This window comes from Crocodylus siamensis, chromosome 1 (genome assembly GCF_052110815.1).
Source record: "Crocodylus siamensis isolate JL-2025a chromosome 1, ASM5211081v1, whole genome shotgun sequence".
Taxonomy (NCBI): domain Eukaryota; kingdom Metazoa; phylum Chordata; order Crocodylia; family Crocodylidae; genus Crocodylus; species Crocodylus siamensis.
Genome location: NC_143395.1, coordinates 260,251,974 through 260,271,906, shown reverse-complemented (window position 1 = coordinate 260,271,906; position 19,933 = coordinate 260,251,974). Strand labels below are relative to the sequence as shown.

The 19,933-nt window shown below is 46.9% G+C and overlaps 1 protein-coding gene across 3 annotated transcripts in view; it reads right to left on the bottom strand.

Annotated features, from left to right (window-relative positions):
- AGPAT3 (1-acylglycerol-3-phosphate O-acyltransferase 3) overlaps nucleotides 1–19,933 on the bottom strand; it is a 143,383-nt gene that overhangs the window by 109,036 nt on the left and 14,414 nt on the right. The window lies entirely within an intron of this gene.

Here is a 19,933-nt window from a genome sequence, read left to right as displayed (position 1 = left end):
TGCGCAGACCTGGGGGCACATGTCCCCTGGGACAGCCCTACAACACCAAAGCCCACAGTCCTCCTAGTGGGCGTGAAGCAACAAGAGGTGCTCTTGCCCCCCTACCCCATACCCACTGACAGTTCTTATTGCAGCTGGCACCAGTTTCTCCCTGGGCCTCTGCAGCAAGGGCAAGGGTCAGCGCAGACAAGCTACGCTGTGTCCCATGCCACCCGGGGCTCCGCTTGCTGCCACTTCCCCCCAGCCCCTGCTGCAGAGGCCCCGGGAGCAACCGACACCAGCTGCCTGCACCACAGCATGGTGCAGCTCAAAAGCTGGGGTGAATGGGGACAGCCCCCACCCACCCCAGGTGAAGCCCACGCATGGGGGACAGGCGGAGCAGTGCACCCCTAGGAAAAGCACCCCTCCTCCTGCCCCTCCCATAGTCTCAGCCTCCCTCCCTCACCACCTGGGAACATATCCCTATCTGTTAGGGCTGTCCGAAGCTTTGGTAGCCAATTCAGCAGCCAAATCTCTCAATCCAAATCGGCCTAATCGAATCAGGACAGTGTTTCGAATCACCAGATTGAATCACTGTCCCTCAAATGGGCCGAGTCCAAGTCCAAATCAAGTATCTGCTGCTTCGCACAGGCCTAATGCACAGCACCTGCTCCAGCACATTGGAATCTGCACCACACATGAACTGGCTGGAGGGGGCACAGCATGTGGCGTTACATGTGGTGCAGTTCAGCTATGGTGAGCTAGACAAGTCTGACACCCCTAAGCTAGAGGATAATAGAAGAAGGCCCTGATCCATTATGATGGAAGAGAGGGGTCTGCCATGAGTGAGAAGCCCTATAGGGAGCCCTGGGCTGAGGAGACCCTGATAGGGGTCTGCTTTGGGAAGCAGGGCAGTTATGTAGTCCAAACATAAAAGGAAAAAACAAGAAATGGCAATGAAATGAGACTATAAGGGCCATCTTGACTGTAGCTGATCACTACCTCAGCTGGAGAGTCCAGCTCCTAGCCTACATATTCTCTGCTCTCACTGCTCCACTTCCCTAGGGACCAGCCACAGGCACTTTCAGCCTCTTCCATACTCCAGTGGATGCTGAGATCTTTCCTGCCATAGCTACAAGAGATGACAGGGAAACACACTATACTACACCACAGAAGCCAGGAAACCTGTAAATCAAGGAATACTTATTAGAACAACACACAAAAATGTAAACTCAGCACTTTCAAGCAGGTGTGCTACATCTAAATCTACGTCCCCTAAAGTTTGCTCTGTATCATGATTTACAGTCCTCTAATTTCAAGCTTGTACTGCTATATTCAATAAATAAAGGCTTTTTATGTGCATGGCTTGATGTTTTTATTGACATGGGTTCAAAGTTTCATAGTGTCATGTCATCCAAGAAAAGACACTTCTATAAAATCATTACACAAAGTATATAATTATAAATTATACTTAGATTTCTATATATTTATACACAGTAAAAGACACAATAAAATGTTCGCTATTTCAGCTCTTCAACTCAATAGCAGAAACATACCAGCTCCTGTGACCCTGACAACTCACTGCAGTTTGCAGAAGCAGTTTTTCCAACTATATGTAATGTTCCAAAAGCCCCTGAAGTATTGCTTCTCACCCGTTTGCAGGGCTTTCTCCTTTGTTCTCAAGAGATGTGAGAAACCAAGCAGTCAGTTCTCACAAGAGATGTGTACTAATGAAGTATCCAGCCTTGCCATAAGGCACCCTCTTACTTACCTGCCCCTTCATTTTACACACACATGCACACACTCCATTATTAATCTGCAGCTACTGAAAGCAGTTAGGCAAAGCCTCCCACTTAGCTCTCCAGCAGAAGGCTTTGTAAGCCAGGGAAAGCTGGTTCTTCCAGAATGACAGCAGGAATCACAACTCCATTAGCATTCAAAGTGGTCTTAGCAGCACGTTTACCTTTTCATTTCACAAAGACAGACCTGTGGGAGTTTCTAAAGACCCAGCAACCTGAACCTTTCTGGGTCACTCTGCATTAATATGAGTGAAACTTCCATAGTAACAAGCCAGGCCTTACAGAACCATGGAGGAATACCCTTTTATGTTTACGAACTCTAAGACTGGGGCAAAAAATCACATTTAGGGTCTATGCCCTTGTCAAGGGCTCCCAACGTGATTCAGAAACCACCTCTGTGGAAATCCATCAACAGCCCCCTGTACAAAGCCAAATTTTATGGCCCAGGTCACCAGCACCCTCTTTATACACTGAAGCGATTAGCTGCTGAATGTGGGAGGAAAAAAGAGAAAGTCGGGGTGAGCTGAGTGCCCAAAAGGCAATGGACACACACTTCTTTGCACTCAAGCTCACTGGCATCTTTCAGGCCAGTGAGCTACTACTGTAGCTCTTTGTGAGCTCTGTACAGCTCTCTAGGAAAGTGTAATTTGTCAATGCGAAAGTGAGTCATCACTGTTGGTCATCCTAGGTAGCCACTCAATTTTCCCCTCCTTTTTCTTCCTCCCACATCAATTCAGAAGTACATTAGCTGAGCCCCCCTACAGCCAAAGCTGTCTTGATCTGCATGACTGCAAAAAATATACAGCTGCCTCTGTGGATTAATGACCTACCTAAATCGTGGCAGAAGTTCACAGCACAGCGGTGCATTTAATATCTCTCTTTTCTCCATGTACCCCCACCCTTGCTGCTGAGTGGTTGAGAGGCAAAAACTGCAGCCTTAATTGCCTTTTAGCCACTCAGTGGCAGGGATGGAGATACATGATGAAAAGAGTAAAACTGAAAGCACTGCTGTGCCACAGATGTCCGCCATGATTTAAGTAGGTCCCTAACTATCAGGATAAATAGCGTGGGGGGTGATGTTATAGCCATAATGGTCTAGGAAAAATACAAGAGGCAAAGATTTCTGCAGGTGATACCTTTTATTGGACCAACTGTATAGCTGGGAGGGACGTAGACAAGCTTTTGGGTACCTTTGTACCCTTTCTCTCAGGATTCAAACCCAAGGAAGGGTACCCAAAAGCTTGTCTGTGTCCCTCCCAGCTATACAGTTGGTCTAATAGAAGATATCCCCTGCAGAAATCTTTGCCTTTATCAACACTGTGGTACACAGCAATGTTCTCTCCAGACTGGCTTACAACAGTCTGAAAACTGAGATGGCTTGCAAAAGACAGATGAGTCATAGGATTGTGACCCCAAGTCCCAAAATACCTGTGTCTTCTGGCAGATATTCCCCACCCCAAGCACTGTGACAAAAATCCCACAACACATTACTCCCCCAAAAGGAGAACAATGATCCAGAAATATTTGGCCAGGTTGTCTCACACTTTTTCCCCCTTTGTTGGGGGGGGGGGAGAGGAGGGGGTAAGAGTGGGAAGGGAACACACCTCATTGTAGAGATGCACAGACTCAAAAAGGAAAGTAGGTTAAAGCCAGCTGTGTGGGTGCAATTATTTCAGTTTCATTATTCTACTAGAAATGTATTGGTGGATACACATTCTGCAAAAACAAATACTCCTGTATAAGTCATCCCTTACTGAAATGAGGTGAAGGCCCTCAAATGGAAGACCAACACCCAAACTGCACAAACTAGCATTTTCCAAACATTGCACAACTTAAGCCTGCAAAGCATTCTGCCTTTGTCTGAAAGGCACTTGCACCACTTTTCAGCTGATTTTATCAGTCAGAAAAATTTGCTCAGACCCCACCCGAGCCAGGTAGCCCTTTCTTTCGTAGATCAGTTAGGTTAGCCACATACAATAACAGATGACTTCAAAGCTCTTTGAAGAAAGATGTAAGGGTTCTGTATCTCCAAGTAGCTTTAGCGGAGGGAACAAATACATATAATGAAAAAAAGTTCTCTTTAAACTCAAAGGGAAAAAAACAAAAACTTTCCACAAACGACAAATACAAAATACTTCTGAAGACAGACAGCTCCCCCTAAAATACACACTCACCATGTACTATACATACACCAAAGCTATAGATCATGCCTCAGTAGAAACAATGACTTGTGATACAGAAATGAAAAATTTTCAGAATAGACCTCAGATACCAATCACAGACCTCAAGAAAAGAGTGCTGGCAATTCTTCAGTTCCTTCTTGGAATGGCAGATTCTTTCCCTCCCTTTTTTTTCCCCTTTTAACTTATCTGACCTCATTTCTACTGGCTCAGAGAAAGTCAACCAGCAGTAGTGAAGACTACAGGTAACAATGGCTTTTAAAATATAATGCATTAAAAAAATTAGTTACTGAAATACTAAGATTTCTTTAATTCTCCTCTTTCTTAAAATTATAGGGAAGAAACGCTTGCAGTTTGCACGCAAGGTGATACTACTGACTCTCAACGAGCATTTCATTTATTGTGTGCTAAAACATCTTCTCCCACTGGGGACTGGAGACTCATTCACTATACTTCTGTAAAGACAGGTATATAACAAGATACACCAACACATCTTTTATTATATCTCTGGACACCCGTTTCTGTTTCTTTATGATGTTGTTACTGAAATATGTGAGCGACCTTTCAGAACCAAACAACAGTTTTTCCAACACATACCTCAGTAAGACTGTCTAACCAGAGGAAAAAAAAATCGCACTCCCTCCTCTCCAAATATCTTAGGATGTTACCCTTGCAAAGCAGACAATATAAACAGCTCTAACACAGCTCCTAGTAGCCTTGTCATCAGCAAGATTCAAAACAAAGCAGGACTTCTCTGAGCAGCACAATACAGCTATTATGCTTGTGTGTCAGCCTAAGTTTTAATACAGCCTTGCTGCTGGTCTCCTTGCAGTCACAATCATTTCCCACTATCTGCTGCTGTTCCAGAGTACACCAGAGGACTGAAACTGGTAAGAATTCGGCACTCTGAAGCACTTGGAAAACAATGTGCTTGTATGGACCATGCTGGGCTGTAGTATGTTTTCTATTTGGAAGAACGAGTACTGGAAAGATGAAGGAGAAGCACAATGCACACGTTTCCATTCACTAATACAATAAATAAGTCACGTATCTATACTTGATGGTGGAAGTCATAAGTTACCAGTACTCAATGTAGGTGATTAAATGCAGGCATCAGCTGACTACAGTAAGGCCACTTAGCATATACCCACAGTGCAGCACTGCAGGAGTAAAGGTCAGGAGAAATTGTGATGAGTCAGAAGAGTAAAAGCAGCAGCAGCATAGGTGGAGGGAGAAAATAAATTGGGAAGGCGGGGGGCTGAGCATGCATACACATGTGCGCATATACCCCCTCCCACCCCCGGCAGGAAAGTCTGCGAGGGAAGGGGTGGGGGAAAGGAGCGGGCTGGGATCGGGAGGGAGCGGAGCCAAACCAGGCCCAGAATTGGGATCGGGGCCAAGGCCCGCTGCGCCTGTGCGGCCGCCCCTTCCCCCATGCCTGCGGTTGTTACCCGGCACCAGCACCCACACACCCTGCGCCAATGAATCCACTGCACCAGTCCCAACTGTCTCTCCACACTGGGCCCCACACTGCCCAAGGGGCCAGAGCAGGGCCAGCCTCAGCTGCACTGCCAGGCCAGGCAGGATGGAGCTCCCGGGGCCCTCGCACCCAGCTCACCGCAAACTGTTGTTGTTCTGCTGCTGCTGGGGCAGGCCCTGTACAGCCAGGGCAGGGCACGGGACAAAGCTGTGGCTCATCCAGGGGGCACGAGCAAGAGGCAGTTCCTGCCACTGTGTGCATCCCGGGAGGCATGGGGGGTATGTGTGCCCCTGGTCCTGCACAAGGCATTGGGCTGTTCCTGGCAGGGGAGTGGGCTGCACTCAGGCTGGGCCAGGTCGTAGGGCAATCAGAGCCCGGCAGCTCATCCAGGGGCGTGGGCAGGGGATGCAGTGTAATACCATGTGTCCTACTGCTTGGCCTGCCCAGCAGTGCAACGCACATTGTGCTGCGCTGTGCTGCACTGCGCCACACTGTTTTCAAAGCAGCAGCAGCAGCAAATCGCACAGGCAGAGAGCAGAGCTCATCTCACAGCTGCAGCCCGCCCTTGCCCCATGCCTAGGGGGCCACGTATCCCCTCCCTTGGCTCCCTGGAGCTGTGCCTCTGGAGGAACCGCCAAGCTTCAACTGTCCCACGACCTGGCCCAGCTGGGGTACCATTCACTGCGAATGGGGCCCCGGCTTGGCCAGGTTGTGGGGCAATCCCCACACTGCAGCAAGGAGAGGAGCAGGAGCAGGAGTGAATGGATTCACCCCTGCCCCTACACCACTCCCTCCTGCACTGTAGGGGTCTTGATCTGCACCTCCCACCCCCAAGCCCAGGCCATCATAAAGAAAGCAGATTAAAGAAACTTACCTGCCCGCGGAGCTGGCTGCAGTCATGGCTGTGCAGGGTATCTGAGTGTGCATACCCCTCCCCCCCCCAGCAACAGCCTGCAGCCGGGTTGCCCTCTGGCCATATCTGCTGCCCTGCATTTGGGGGGATGAGCCCTGTTACCCCCCCTTCCACTGCCTATGAGAAGAAGAGATGGAAAAGGTACAGAACTCAGAGAGAGAAAGAAAAATAAACAGTCAAGGAACAGAGAGAATTAATAAGAGAAAGAGTGAATCCAGGGTTTGCTTTGGCCAAAAGATACAATACATTCCATCTATATATAACAGGAGAATAAACAGACAGTGTAGGAATGTTATATTACCTCTGTATTAGACACCAGCGCAACAACCCCTACTGCAATGCTGCATCCAGTTCTGATGTCCCCAAGTCAATTCATAGATTCATAGATGCTAGGGTCAGAAGGGACCTCAATAGATCATCGAGTCCGACCCCCTGCATAAGCAGGAAAGAGTGCTGGGCCTACATTACCCCAGCTAGATACACATCTAGCCTTCGCTTGAAGACCCCCAGGGTAGGGGAGAGCACCACCTCCCTTGGGAGCCCGTTCCAGACCTTGGCCACTCGAACTGTGAAGAAGTTCCTCCTAATATCCAATCTAAATCTGCTCTCTTCTAGCTTGTGGCCATTATTTCTTGTAACCCCCGGGGGGGCCTTGGTGAATAAATACTCACCAATTCCCTTCTGTGCCCCCCTGATGAACTTATAGGCAGCCACCAGGTCGCCTCTCAACCTTCTCTTGCGGAGGCTGAAAAGGTCCAGTTTCTCTAGTCTCTCCTCGTAGGGCTTGGCCTGCAGGCCCTTAACCATACGAGTGGCCCTTCTCTGGATCCTCTCCAGATTATCCGCATCCTTTGTGAAGTGCGGCGCCCAGAATTGCACTCAGTACTCCAGCTGCGGTCTGACCAGCGCCCGATAGAGGGGAAGTATCACCTCCTTGGACCTATTTGTCATGCATCTGCTGATGCACGATAAAGTGCCATTGGCTTTTCTGATGGTTTCGTCACACTGCCGACTCATGTTCATCTTGGAGTCCACTAGGACTCCAAGATCCCTTTCCACTTCCGTGCCACCCAGCAGGTCATTTCCTAGGCTGTAGGTGTGCTGGAAATTTTTCCTCCCTAGATGCAGCACTTTGCATTTCTCCTTGTTGAACTGCATTCTGTTGTTTTCTGCCCACTTGTCTAACCTGTCCAGGTCTGCTTGCAGCTGCTCCCTGCCCTCCGGCGTGTCCACTTCGCCCCATAGCTTAGTGTCATCTGCAAACTTGGACAGAGTACATTTCACTCCCTCATCCAAGTCGCTGATGAAGACATTAAAGAGTATCGGTCCAAGGACCGAGCCCTGCGGGACCCCACTGCCCACACCCCTCCAGGTCGAAACCGACCCATCCACCACGACTCTCTGGGTGCGACCCTCTAGAAATTAAAGCCGGAGCAATTTAGGTTACGCATAATGTAAAATTTTAACAGTAAGGGTCACTGACAACTGGAACAGCTTACTAAGGACGATGGTGGATTCTTCATCACCAACACTTTTTCAAAACTAATTGAATGCTCACAGATAAGTCCTGTGGCTCATATATAATGCAGGTCATCAAAATAAAGCAGTGAGGGCCAACCTTTTTGGTAAGCATACCACAAATTAGCCTTGCATTCTCCCCAAGTACCATCCTCTTCACTTGCCCAATATGCTGCTCTTCTTTCTTCCCTGTGCTCTGTGCCCCATCTGCTGCTCTACTTCTACCACTGTGGTGCTTGTCCCCTCCCTGATTTGCCATGTGCCACACAGACAAGCTGCCCATGCCACTTGTGGCATCCCTGCCAGAGGTTTAGCCACCCCTGGACTAGATGATCACAATGGTCCTTCATCAGCCATATATATGAAAAACTAAAAATGAAAAAGGAACAAGCATGATATAAAGGGATGGTAAGAGATAGAACAGAGAGTATGGAAAAGATGGATATAAATATTCAATTAGGATGAATAAGGATTGACAAAGTAGAGAAAGCAAAAAACCAAGATGCAAGTTAGAATTTGTTAGTCTCAAATTGTATTTCTTTTACTGGGAGGGGTAGGGAGGAAGGATTGGAGGAGTTGAAAAAGCATCAAGACATAATCAACTTTGCACAAGAATATCAGGAACAGGAAATAGATGAAGACATAAGCAGGCCAAAATTCGTCTCTTCCTAGTAAGCTCCACTCAAATCCATGACAAGGGGCTTTCATCCCCTTCTCCCCAGCTAAATGGGGGAAAAAACCCCTTGTCTTAGATTCAAGTAAATACAGTAAAAAGAGAGAGAGAGAGAAGCAAGGAAACAAACCCAGATGGTTTTTACTTTTTTAAAAACAGATTTCTGGGCTGCAATAGAGTCAGTAGCATAGCTAAAGAAAAGCAACCAAGACACTAGCCCAGGGCACCGTGTTGCAGGGGATGGGAGGGGAGGACACAAAAATGGTTACTGTGCCGCCATCCCAGCCACCACTGTTGCCCCTGGCAGTGCAGCCACTGATGCTGCTCTGTGCACTGCTGCTCCCCATGACACCAAAGTGCCTAGGTATCCAGTACAGCCATAGTACTGCATCCAGCAAAAGGAGGGAAGAGGGATCCCAGAGTGGAGCTAGCATTCATACCCAATAGTCAAAGACATCTATGGACAAAGCTATGCTTCCTCTCTTCACTAGATTTGAGCAAGATGCCACAAGAAGCTAAAATGAATACCATAAAACTGTTTAATATTCCAATGGGGAACTAACACAAGCAAGCAAGCAAGCAAACTGAAGAATCCACACACATAGATAAGAGCACATCTTTTATGCAACCAAATCAATGTGTTACAGGCAACAGCAAAAGATTCTTGCTTTCCCCATATTTTTAGGTGAAAGAAAAGTACAGGTATAAAAATAACATTTCCTGAACATAGAAGTCTGAAAGAGAGACTCATTGTCTCAGGAACCCGCAAAGGGCTGCAAGAATATAGAAACTCAAAGGCTGCTTTCATGGAATATGGCAAAATAAAAACACATCTTGCAGAGCCCCACATTTAAAAACAGCTTATTTAGGGGACACAAGGAATGGGGGAAGGCATCTACGGATCCAGCAGGGATAATAAGCACCTTATTTTCCTTTAGCACACAAACTTTCAGAAACCAAGCAGATGAGCACATCTGAAAACCCATGTAACATCTGTTGAATGTCCTGCCTTCTGACCAATAGGATGCCAGCAAAAAGGGCTAGTGTTTAGCTGTCACAGCCACAAGAAGCCACAGTAAACCCAGATGGTTTTGTCACTATGCTCAATACTGTAACTATATCCATACCCAGCAGCCTCTTAGGCTTTGTGGGTTGCAAAAGCAGCTAAGTCTACACGTGTATTCCCCCCTTTCCCAAAAGAGGTTTAACAAAAAGCAACATTACATTCAATCTGACTGGCCCAAAGAGACCAAAGATTGTGGGTTTACAGCTGCAACTGCTTCTCATATGAACCAATGCTATCAGTTACAATGGCAAAGACAGTGAGAGAGACAGCCGGGCATATGGTCAGCTGACCATATATCTATGCACTCTGTTATTGCTATACCTGAAAAACACCTCCATCTGTTCCTGCCTCTACTAAATGTTAGTGATATGCTGAACTTAACTTGAACCACTTCCAATCATACCTAGAAGACAGCAGTAATTATGTATGGCCACACAGTTACACGTCACCACTGAGAAACAGGATGTGAAATATTCTTCATGGATCTGCCCCAGAGGCGGGCAATTATTTCAGTTGGAAGGCCGCTTATGAGTTTTGGTAAGCTGTCGAAGGCCACAAGGGTAGCCCTGCCCCTTGATGGGTATCCCGCCCCCTGGCTGCCATCTTGGGACCAGAAGTCCTGCCCCGAGGCCACTGACCTTTGCCACCAGAAGTCCTTCCCCTTGCCCCTAAAAGTACTACTTTTGGGAAAGGAGTTTGTCATCTTGGAACTGAAAAAAAGCCAAATTATACACTAAAAATCAAACATCTTCAACAACATATTTTAATTTTATATCAAAAAATATTTTTGTCCTAATTTGTGCATGTTTCTGTAGTGTATATAGAGGCAATCGAATAATAGCTCAAAATGAAGTCTTATTCTTGTATATTGTGGAGGGGCAGGTATAGAAGGGTATGGGGTTTGTGGGGAGCTTTGGGTATGTGTGTGCGTGTGTATGTGGGGTGTGGGGGAAGGTGTGGGGGTGTGGGCATGTACGCGTGGGTTTTGTGGTGGGGTGTTAAGGTATGGGGGTGGGCGTATATGTGGGGTGTGAGGGAAGGTATGCATGTGTGTGCATGTGGGGTGTAGGGAGGTGTAGTTGGGTGGGGGGGTTGTGGAGGGGTGTATTCATGGGGATGTGAGGGTGTGTGTGTGGGTATGGGGTTTGTGGAGGGCTGTGGGATGAGTGGAGGGAGGGGTGAGTGGAGGGGGAGGCTGGGTGGGGGTGTGAGATATGTGTGTATGATAGGGTGTGTATGCGAAACCCCACCATACAAACATCTCTACCAACTTTTGTGCACAGCCCCTGCCACCAGCAGCAACAGCAGGCCCTCAGGGCATTCACAGCCCGCAGCAGCACATGGTCCCAGCGAGTCCCAGGAGTGCACATGGCTGGGCCACAAGTTCTATCGCATGGGGCTCAAATGCCTAAGCCCCATGCAATGAAGTGGTGCAGGTCATGGGGCTCAGCTGGGGTGGCAGGGAGAGCAGCAGAGCCAACCTGGCTCCATGGCACAGAGATCCCCACCATTTTCCAGGACCTGTGTATAGCAGTGAAGGGGACAGACCACCAGCTTCATCACGTGGGGCTCCCCAGAGGTGTGCAGCTTGAGTGGAGAACCTGGGAACTGCATGCAAGCCATGCATGATGGAGCCAGGAGGATCCTGTGCCCCACTGGCAGGGCGCCACGTTCCTGCTGCCCCAACCCTGAGGCACCGGCGTGGGCCCCACACTCCCACTCACCTGCTTCTTTTACACATTACACTGTCAGCACCACAAATGTTGATTGGCTTAATGCTAGCTTGCAGTCACACCTTCCATTTGAGCAGCACATCTGTGAGGAGTGGCTGTGCTATGCTCATAGGTTATGCGGATCGATAGATAATCTTGCCCTTAAGCGGAGTAACTTTGAGTTGCGTAACCCATGCTTTAAGCCACTTAAAGGTGTTAATGCAGACAATCCAGGTGTTAAGAGCTCCAGAAGCTGCCTAAAATTAATATGCAACAAGGCCCTTAGTATACTTATAAAGTAAAAACCATATGCTCTTCAGAGGCATCAGTGTAATTGAGGATTAAGGGGAAGTTTAAGAAGGATTGGGTACAAGTATGTCTGTGGAAAGGATATAGATACAAATGCACACATAAAAAACTACCATATTTAATCAAATCTAAGACAATCCTGAATTTAAGATGACCCCTCCCTTCTTCGTCACTCACTCTTTCCTTTACTTTTGCAAGTCTTTCCCCCCCTTCACACACACTATTCTTCTCCAGTACAAATAGACAAAATGTCCTAATTCTTACACTTACCAATCCACTGTCTTCCACTTCTACCTCTCTCATCACCATGACTTCAGTCCAATGTTTCTCCCAATACCCACCACCATCCTGTCACTCCATTTGTACCACCTATTTAGTTATTCACATCTTTGCATCTGTTCTCACATTCACTTCTGCTTGCGATCTCAAATCCACCCCATGCCACTGGCATGCAATACACACCTTCATGCCCACCACACTCAGCAGCAGCCTCTGACTGATCCTTACCTAGCCCTGCCATCCTGCGTAAGTCTACTGCCCATTCTGAGGGGAGTAAGAGAACTTCAGCCAGCATTGCTTCTTCTGTGAGACCTAGCAGATCTTTCCACACCACATGCTCCAGACCGTAATCCAGCCCACCAATTATTACCCTATGGTCCTAGTCCATGTGGGTACTAACGATGCGGCCAGGAGGAGCCCTGACCGCCTGATGGAGGACTACCATGCTCTGGGGCGCGTGCTGAAGGAGATGGGCACACAGGTGGTTTTCTTTTCTATCCTCCCAGTGAGTGAACAAGGCAGACGACATGAAACGAACGTCGCGGAGACCAACTGGCAGCTACAGGAATGGTGCTTCAAGGAGAGCTTTGGCTTCCTCAACCACGACCGGCACATCACGACGAGAGACATGCTGGGGTGGGACGGGCTCCACCTTTCCCCTAAAGGTAAGCGTGTGTTCTCTTCTAGATTGGCGGACCTCCTCCAGCAGGCTTTAAACTAGGCTCGTCGGGGGAAGGGGAAGATGAGGGCGGAGAATATATCAGACTGCCAGACCAAACAGCACCCACAACTACAGCCCAGCCCAGACCAACAAGCGAAGCAATCAAACAGGTAAGAGAGAGGGGCCAGGATAACGCTGGGACTAGGGGGTCAGCACACACACCCACAGGAGGCCTCAAATGCCTCTACACAAAAGCTCATAGTATGGGCAATAAGCAGGAGGAACTCACCCTCTTGCTGACTGACACCAGCCCGGACATAGTGGGGATTACGGAAACGTGGTGGGATGAAACGCACGATTGGGTGGTCAATGTCAAGGGCTATAGGCTGTACAGGAGGGACAGGATAGGAAAGAGGCGTGGGGGCGTGGCGCTCTATATTAAGGAGGAATACACATCCTCCTAAATAAGCAAGGAGCCAGGGGAGGGGCACTCTGAAGTGCTTTGGGTTAGAGTACAAGGCAGTCGAGGTGAAAGGGACTTAATGGTGGGAGTCTACTACAGACCTCCCAACCAGGAAGAAGAGCTTGACCAGGAATTCTTGGGTCAGCTCACAGAGGTAGTGAAGGCTAGGGATGTAGTAGTCATGGGGGACCTGAACTTCCCGGACATCTGCTGGGAAGAGCAGTCAGCCAGGTCTGAATGCTCACGTAGGTTCTTGGCCAGAGTGCAGGACCTCCATCTAACCCAGGAGGTGCACAGCCCCACCAGGGGGGATGCCTTGTTGGACCTAGTGCTGGCCACGGGTGATGACCTGGTGAGGGGGCTGCGAGTGCTCGACCACCTGGGTGACAGAGATCATCGCCTGCTGGAATTCACCATCCAGCGCAAGGTGGCAAAGGCATGCAGTAAGACAGCGGCCCTGGATTTTAGGAGGGCAGACTTCAACGAGCTAAGGAGGATAGTTGGAGAAGCGCTGAGGTCCCGGGGGGGTGGGGAGCCAGGTGTCCAAGGAGAGTGGTCTCTCCTTAAGGAGACGATCCTCCAAGCACAAAGGAAGGTAATCCCAATGAGGATCAAAGGGGGCAGGAGACACACAAGCCTCTGTGGCTCACCAAAAGAATCCGGGAAGGTCTCCTTGCTAAAAAGGAGGCTTATACCCAGTGGAAAGAAGGGGTCATCACCAGGGAGGACTATTCTGTAGTTGCTCGGGGATGTAGGGGGGCAGTTAGGAAGGCCAAGGCAGAGATGGAACTGGGACTGGCTTCCCAGATTAAGGACAATAAGAAGTCTTTTTTTAAATACATAGGGGGTAAAAAGAAGGTCCCAGGTAATGTGGGGCCCTTGCAGGATGACATGGGTAACGTGGTCGTCACACCAGACAGCAAAGCTAACATGTTTAACGATTTCTTTGCCTCCATCTTCCTAAGTAGGGACCAAAACAGCCACCTCCCTGCTGGGCCCCCCTCGGGCCCCGGGGGAGGCACACCTGGGCCACGGGTTAGCGAGGATTTAGTTAGGGAGCTTCTGGAGGGGTTGGATGTATTCAAGTCAGCCGGCCCGGATGACCCTAGACTTCTAAAGGAACTGGCCAAAGTCATTACAAGTCCCCTGGCACAACTTTACGAGCACTTGTGGTGCTCTGGTGAGGTACCGGAGGACTGGAAGAGGGCCAACGTGGTCCCCATCTTCAAAAAAGGCAGGAAGGAGGACCCGGGAAACTGTAGGCCGGTTAGTCTCACCTCGATCCTAGGCAAGCTGTTTGAAAAAATTATGCTGGCACACATCCAGAAGGGGCCAGCAGGAGACTGCATGCTTAGGGGCAACCAACATGGGTTCATCAGTGGCAGGTCCTGTCAGAGCAACCTGGTGGCCTTTTATGATCAGATCACCAGATCATTAGATGCAGGGGTAGCAATGGACATAGTCCTCCTGGACTTCCGGAAGGCTTTTGACACTGTCTCTCACCCTGTTCTCATTAAGAAACTGGGGGGCTGTGGTGCAGACACCCACACAGTCAAATGGGTCGCCAGCTGGCTGGAGGGCTGCACCCAGAGGGTGGTAGTAGATGGGTCCTTCTCAACCTGGAAGGACGTGGGCAGTGGGGTTCCGCAGGGCTCGGTCCTCGGGCCTGCACTGTTCAACATCTTCATCAGCGATTTGGACGAGGGGGTAAAAAGCACCCTGTTCAAATTTGCTGATGACACTAAGATGTGGGGGGACGTGGGTACATTGGAAGGATGCAACAGGCTACAATCTGACCTAGACAGGTTACAAGGGTGGGCGGACAAGAATAGGATGGGTTTCAACACAGACAAGTGCAAGGTGATGCACCTCGGGAGAAACAACCGGCATCATACCTACAGGTTGGGGAACTCCCCTCTTGTCAGCACGGAGACAGAAAGGGATCTGGGAGTGATCATTGACTCCAAGATGAACATGGGCCGGCAGTATGGAGAGGCAGTCAGGAAGGCCAACCACACCTTGGCATGCATCCACAGATGCATCTCAAGCAGGTCCAAGGAGGTGATCCTTCCCCTCTATGCAGCATTGGTCAGGCCGCAACTGGAGTACTGCGTCCAGTTCTGGGCGCCGCACTTCAAGAGGGATGTCGACGGCATCGAGAGGGTCCAGAGGAGGGCCACTCGTATGATCAGGGGACAACAGGGCAGGCCCTATGAGGACAGGCTGCAGGACCTGAACCTGTTCAGCCTCCAAAAGAGAAGGAGGATCTTGTGGCCTGTTATAAACTAGTCAGGGGGGACCAGCAGGCATTGGGGAAGTCACTGTTTCCCCGAGCACCGCCAGGAGTGACCAGGAATAATGGTCACAAGCTGGCAGAGGGTAGGTTTAGGTTAGATATCAGGAGGCACTACTTCACGGTCAGGGCGGCTAGGGTCTGGAACCAGCTTCCAAGAGAAGTGGTGCTGGCTCCTACCCTGGGGGTGTTTAAGAGGAGGTTAGATGAACATCTAGCTGGGGCCATTTGACCCCAGTACTCTTTCCTGCCATGGCAGGGGGTCGGACTAGATGATCTGCTCAGGTCCCTTCCAACCCTACAAACTATGAAACTATGAAACATACAACAGGGTAGAAGGCACAAAGGGTGCTCTCTTCTTCAAAAGCAATGCATGAGAGGCAGGAGAAAAGAAAATTGTTGAGATTTGTCTCATGAGAGGAGAGAATTATGTAGCAAAGAATAAGTTTTATGCTACATGCAAACTGTATTCAAATGTCATACAAATGTCTTACCCACCACCCTCAGTCTATCAGGTGTTTTGCTGAGGCCACAGTGGTAAGCCTGTCCAGCCCTTATGGGTTTCTCTGAGCATTTACTTGCTGGTTTCAGCAAGTACTACACACTTACTCCATATACTTTACAACTGAACCTGCCACTTAATGCATCATTATATGGATCAAATTATTTGGACCTTAACAATGCAGGTCCAATTATAAAACTTACGACTTTTGGAAATCCTTTCGGAAATCCCATCAAAAGAAAGATGACTCAAGGTTAACTTCCACCCCTATTTTTTCCCTAAATGGCAGATATAATTTTTAAGTAGTTAGGGAAAGGATTTGTTTTCCCTGAAGTAGTACACCACAAAAATTAAAAGTCAGCATGACCAGAATAAGTGTGAATCTTCAAGTCTGATATGATTTATGCACCTGTGTAAGTGCTCTGCTTTACTGAAACTTACACTGTTGAGAACAGAGAGACACAGATCATTTACAGCAACTCCCTAATTATGTGGGTGTTGAATATTTTTTTTAAAACCTGGAACTACTTTTTAAATAGAATTTGAGGTATTTTTTTAAAGCAGTTTCACATTTATTACCAAAGTATTATACAATCCCTTTTCCTAAGGCACGCTTAAAAAGAATGTTACTAGGCAATGGTGGGCAACCTAAAACCCACCACAAATTCATCCATCACTTCCTCCCTACATCCTAGACATATGCTAGCAGCAGAGTCACATCTTTTTTTTTTTTCGTTCATGCCTATTTCTCCTCTTTTTGTCAGTACTTAGGCACATGCTGTCTGAAACAAGACCGTTTCCTCTGTGCCATTCTGTCCTTTCTTTTGGCTGTCTGAGTTGTCAGCCTGCGCTACAACATTTATTTTCATGGCACAGAGCCTCTGCTCTGTTCAGTTACTTGGAAATTAGTTTTTACATATTAAGGACCTGATCTTACAAACACTTTAACTATAAGCACAAGTAGCACTTAAAAAGAAAAAAATCTAACTTCTCACATACATAAGTGCACAGATATTTGCAAGGGTCTCACAATAATCCAGCGTTATATATTACCATTATCATATATCCATTCAAGACTGACCTTTAAATACACAAGCAACTAAATCCAAAACAACATTATTGTTATGGGGAACAAGTCACTTAAAATGTGGGTCAGACACCAAACAATGAATATATATTGGACTACCATTAGATTAGAGAAGATTTTTTTACTGTACTTATTTTATGCATTTAACAAATAAATTAATAAGAAACAACTGAAGTTTTGGAATGTCTCTTAAATTTTGACAGCCTCTAGACAAAAACAGGCAGTTAAAACAATGTGTCCTTTTAAAAATGTCAACCAGTGCTTAATCTCCATTCCACTCTGTCAGTCACTCATTATAAGGAAGGCTGGACTTGTTATACTATACAGTAACAAGGAGGAGAAAAGACAGTTTCCTCTTTAAAAAAAGAAAAGAAAAAAGAAAATGGTATTTGTAACTTCTGAGATTTTGTGCACAATCCAACAAATCTTTCTGACAAATCATCACATGAACTTCCAGGACAGCAAAAGGGTTAAACCTGAGCCACTGCATGAAAGGCTAATAGAACTCAGCACATGAAAGACTAAGAGGTGGTTCCCAGGGAGCTTTAAAACATTAAGTAGTCAAAAGGTTTCTGTGCACATTTCTCACCATCTCCACATAATAAGGTTTCTATTTTTATTTTAAAAGCTAACTAACGCTTCCAAAAGCTAGGCTCTAATCTGGCATACCCCACATTCAAAACTACTGTTATGGTTTGTACTAAAATGTAAAGAGTAGTCATTTAGGTACTAAAAATGCAAAGCTGCAGTTTTTATATCTGAATGTGACTAAGCTCACCAAGTCTTCTCCCAAAGGCTACCATATCTACATGATTGTTATAGGGCCAATCATGGATGGGTGCCTGAACACAAGCGCAGAGGCTGCTCCAACGCTGTAATTACAGTGTGTGAGCACAGATTCAATTTAATAGAGTCTGCTGGAGCGTGGCAAATACAGCAGCCCAACAGCCTTCCACGTCTTGTGTATCAGCGTCCCCATGCTTCAAAATGACAGCAGGGGTGCTTAAACTAAAGCTCATCAAACAAGCTTTAGTTCAAACATCCCCACCACCATTTTGAAGTGCAGGGACCAGTGCTTTAATTGCAGCAGCTCTTGGAGTTGCTCTAGTAAAAGCGCACCCCCCAGAGCATGTGTAAAAGTACCCAATAACTTTAAGCAGTATTAAAGTGCATAAAGTCACATTTATATTTAATAATGTGGGACTCAATAACAGTGTTCTATTTTATATCTTCCAAAGAAAATAACTATTTCAAAGTCTGAGGACCTTTTCCATCACAGTCTGAAGTTTCCTTTAAATTTCCACAGCAGCATCTCTTATCTTTTACATTATTTCTCTCTCTTTTTTTTTTTTTTTTTTTTACTTATCTACTAGTTGACAGAGAAGTTGGAAATTTTAATATCAAATTCATAACAGGCAAATGGTTCAAACAAATAAAATGCACTGCAGCTGATCTGTAGACAACACAATCTCATTTAAAAATGCTTCGGGTCCCTTTCAATTTCACTTTTCCCCACTAGAAGTATTTCACAAAGCTGGTCATATTTACATTAAAAATTTAAAATAATAAAAATTAGTGTTTCCTGGCGTCAGATTGGTTTTCTATTTTGGATAAATCTAATATGAGCAGAGAAGATTAGTTAGTATCAAGTAATTTTACTTGGATCATTGAAGAAGAATGCCATGGGCAGCCACTGAAGACTCAATTAAACCATGCTGAGGTATATCAAAAAAAAAATCATCTGTCAACTAGGGTTAATCAGAACGGAAAAAATCTCTCTCTTTCTCTCTCAGTAGAATGATCCTCCCAACAAACACATTATCTGATAATTGAGTGTGATGCAGTCAGGCATTGGTCAGTAAAAACAAGATCTCTCAAGTAAGCTTGTAAAATTCCCTAAAGATTTGGGAACAATTACTTCATCACAACAGAAATGCAAAGCTAACTGATAACATACTACTGTGGTGTCAATAATCCAGCCCATGGGGCTTCTGGGGGGGACAGGGCTTCAGAGTGCGGGGCAAAAACACGAAGAGGAGTGAGCAGTGGGTAGCCCTCTCCCCCCACCACTCAGAAACCAATGGCAGTTAAAGACAGACCACTTGCCCACTACTGGAGGTGGGTCTAGATCTAGTCTGCAAGGAGCCCTGTGGTCTGGACCTGGCCCAGGGAGTTTGAAACCTCTGTTATAATACATTATGCAATGCTGCTGGTTTTTTGGTTGTAGCTGCATTGGTCTAGGGACATAAGCAGGCAAGCTCTTTGGGGAGATGTGATATCTTTTATTAGACCAACTGAGTAGTTGGAAAAAAGTTCCTAGCAAGCTTTCAGCACAATCACCCTTCTTCAGGCATAGGGAGTCTCTGCTGGTCTGAGACTCCAAACAGCCGAGACTTCCTATGCCTGAAGAAAGGCGAGTGCACCCAAAAGCTTGCTAAGAACTTTTTTTCAACTACTCAGTTGGTCTAATAAAAATGATGCAATGCTGACATTTGAACAACACTAAAAATCCTAATTCAGTACCTGTGTACATTAGAATCTCATACAGAATTTATGAAGTAGCTTTTGACTTCTTGAAAAAAAAGGGGATAGTTCCCATTACACTGTACCAGTTGCTTATGAACTTCAGGCCATGGTTTTCCTTCCCAGAACATGTTATACTGGTGTAAACAATTACAGGAGGTCTTGCTGGAAAAACGTAATTGAAGAGAATATGAGTTTGGCAGAACTCCCTCCAGAGAAGCAAAAAAGGCCGGAGCAGCAGCAAGTGTAACAACTAGAAAGCTTACTTAGAAAGGCAAGCAGGGGAAAGAAAGATGGGATGGAGAGGTGTGGCATTCAGGCATTTGCCACAGAGAAATTTATACGAGGGACCAAAAGGAAACCTATAGCAGCTATCCACAGGAAGTGGCCTGCAACAGGTGCTATTACAGCCCCTCACCATTAGGGAGTAGTGGGTTAATTCTACTCCAGCTTCAAGATAGTTACACTGGTGAAGGGGTTTATGTCAACTGCCCAC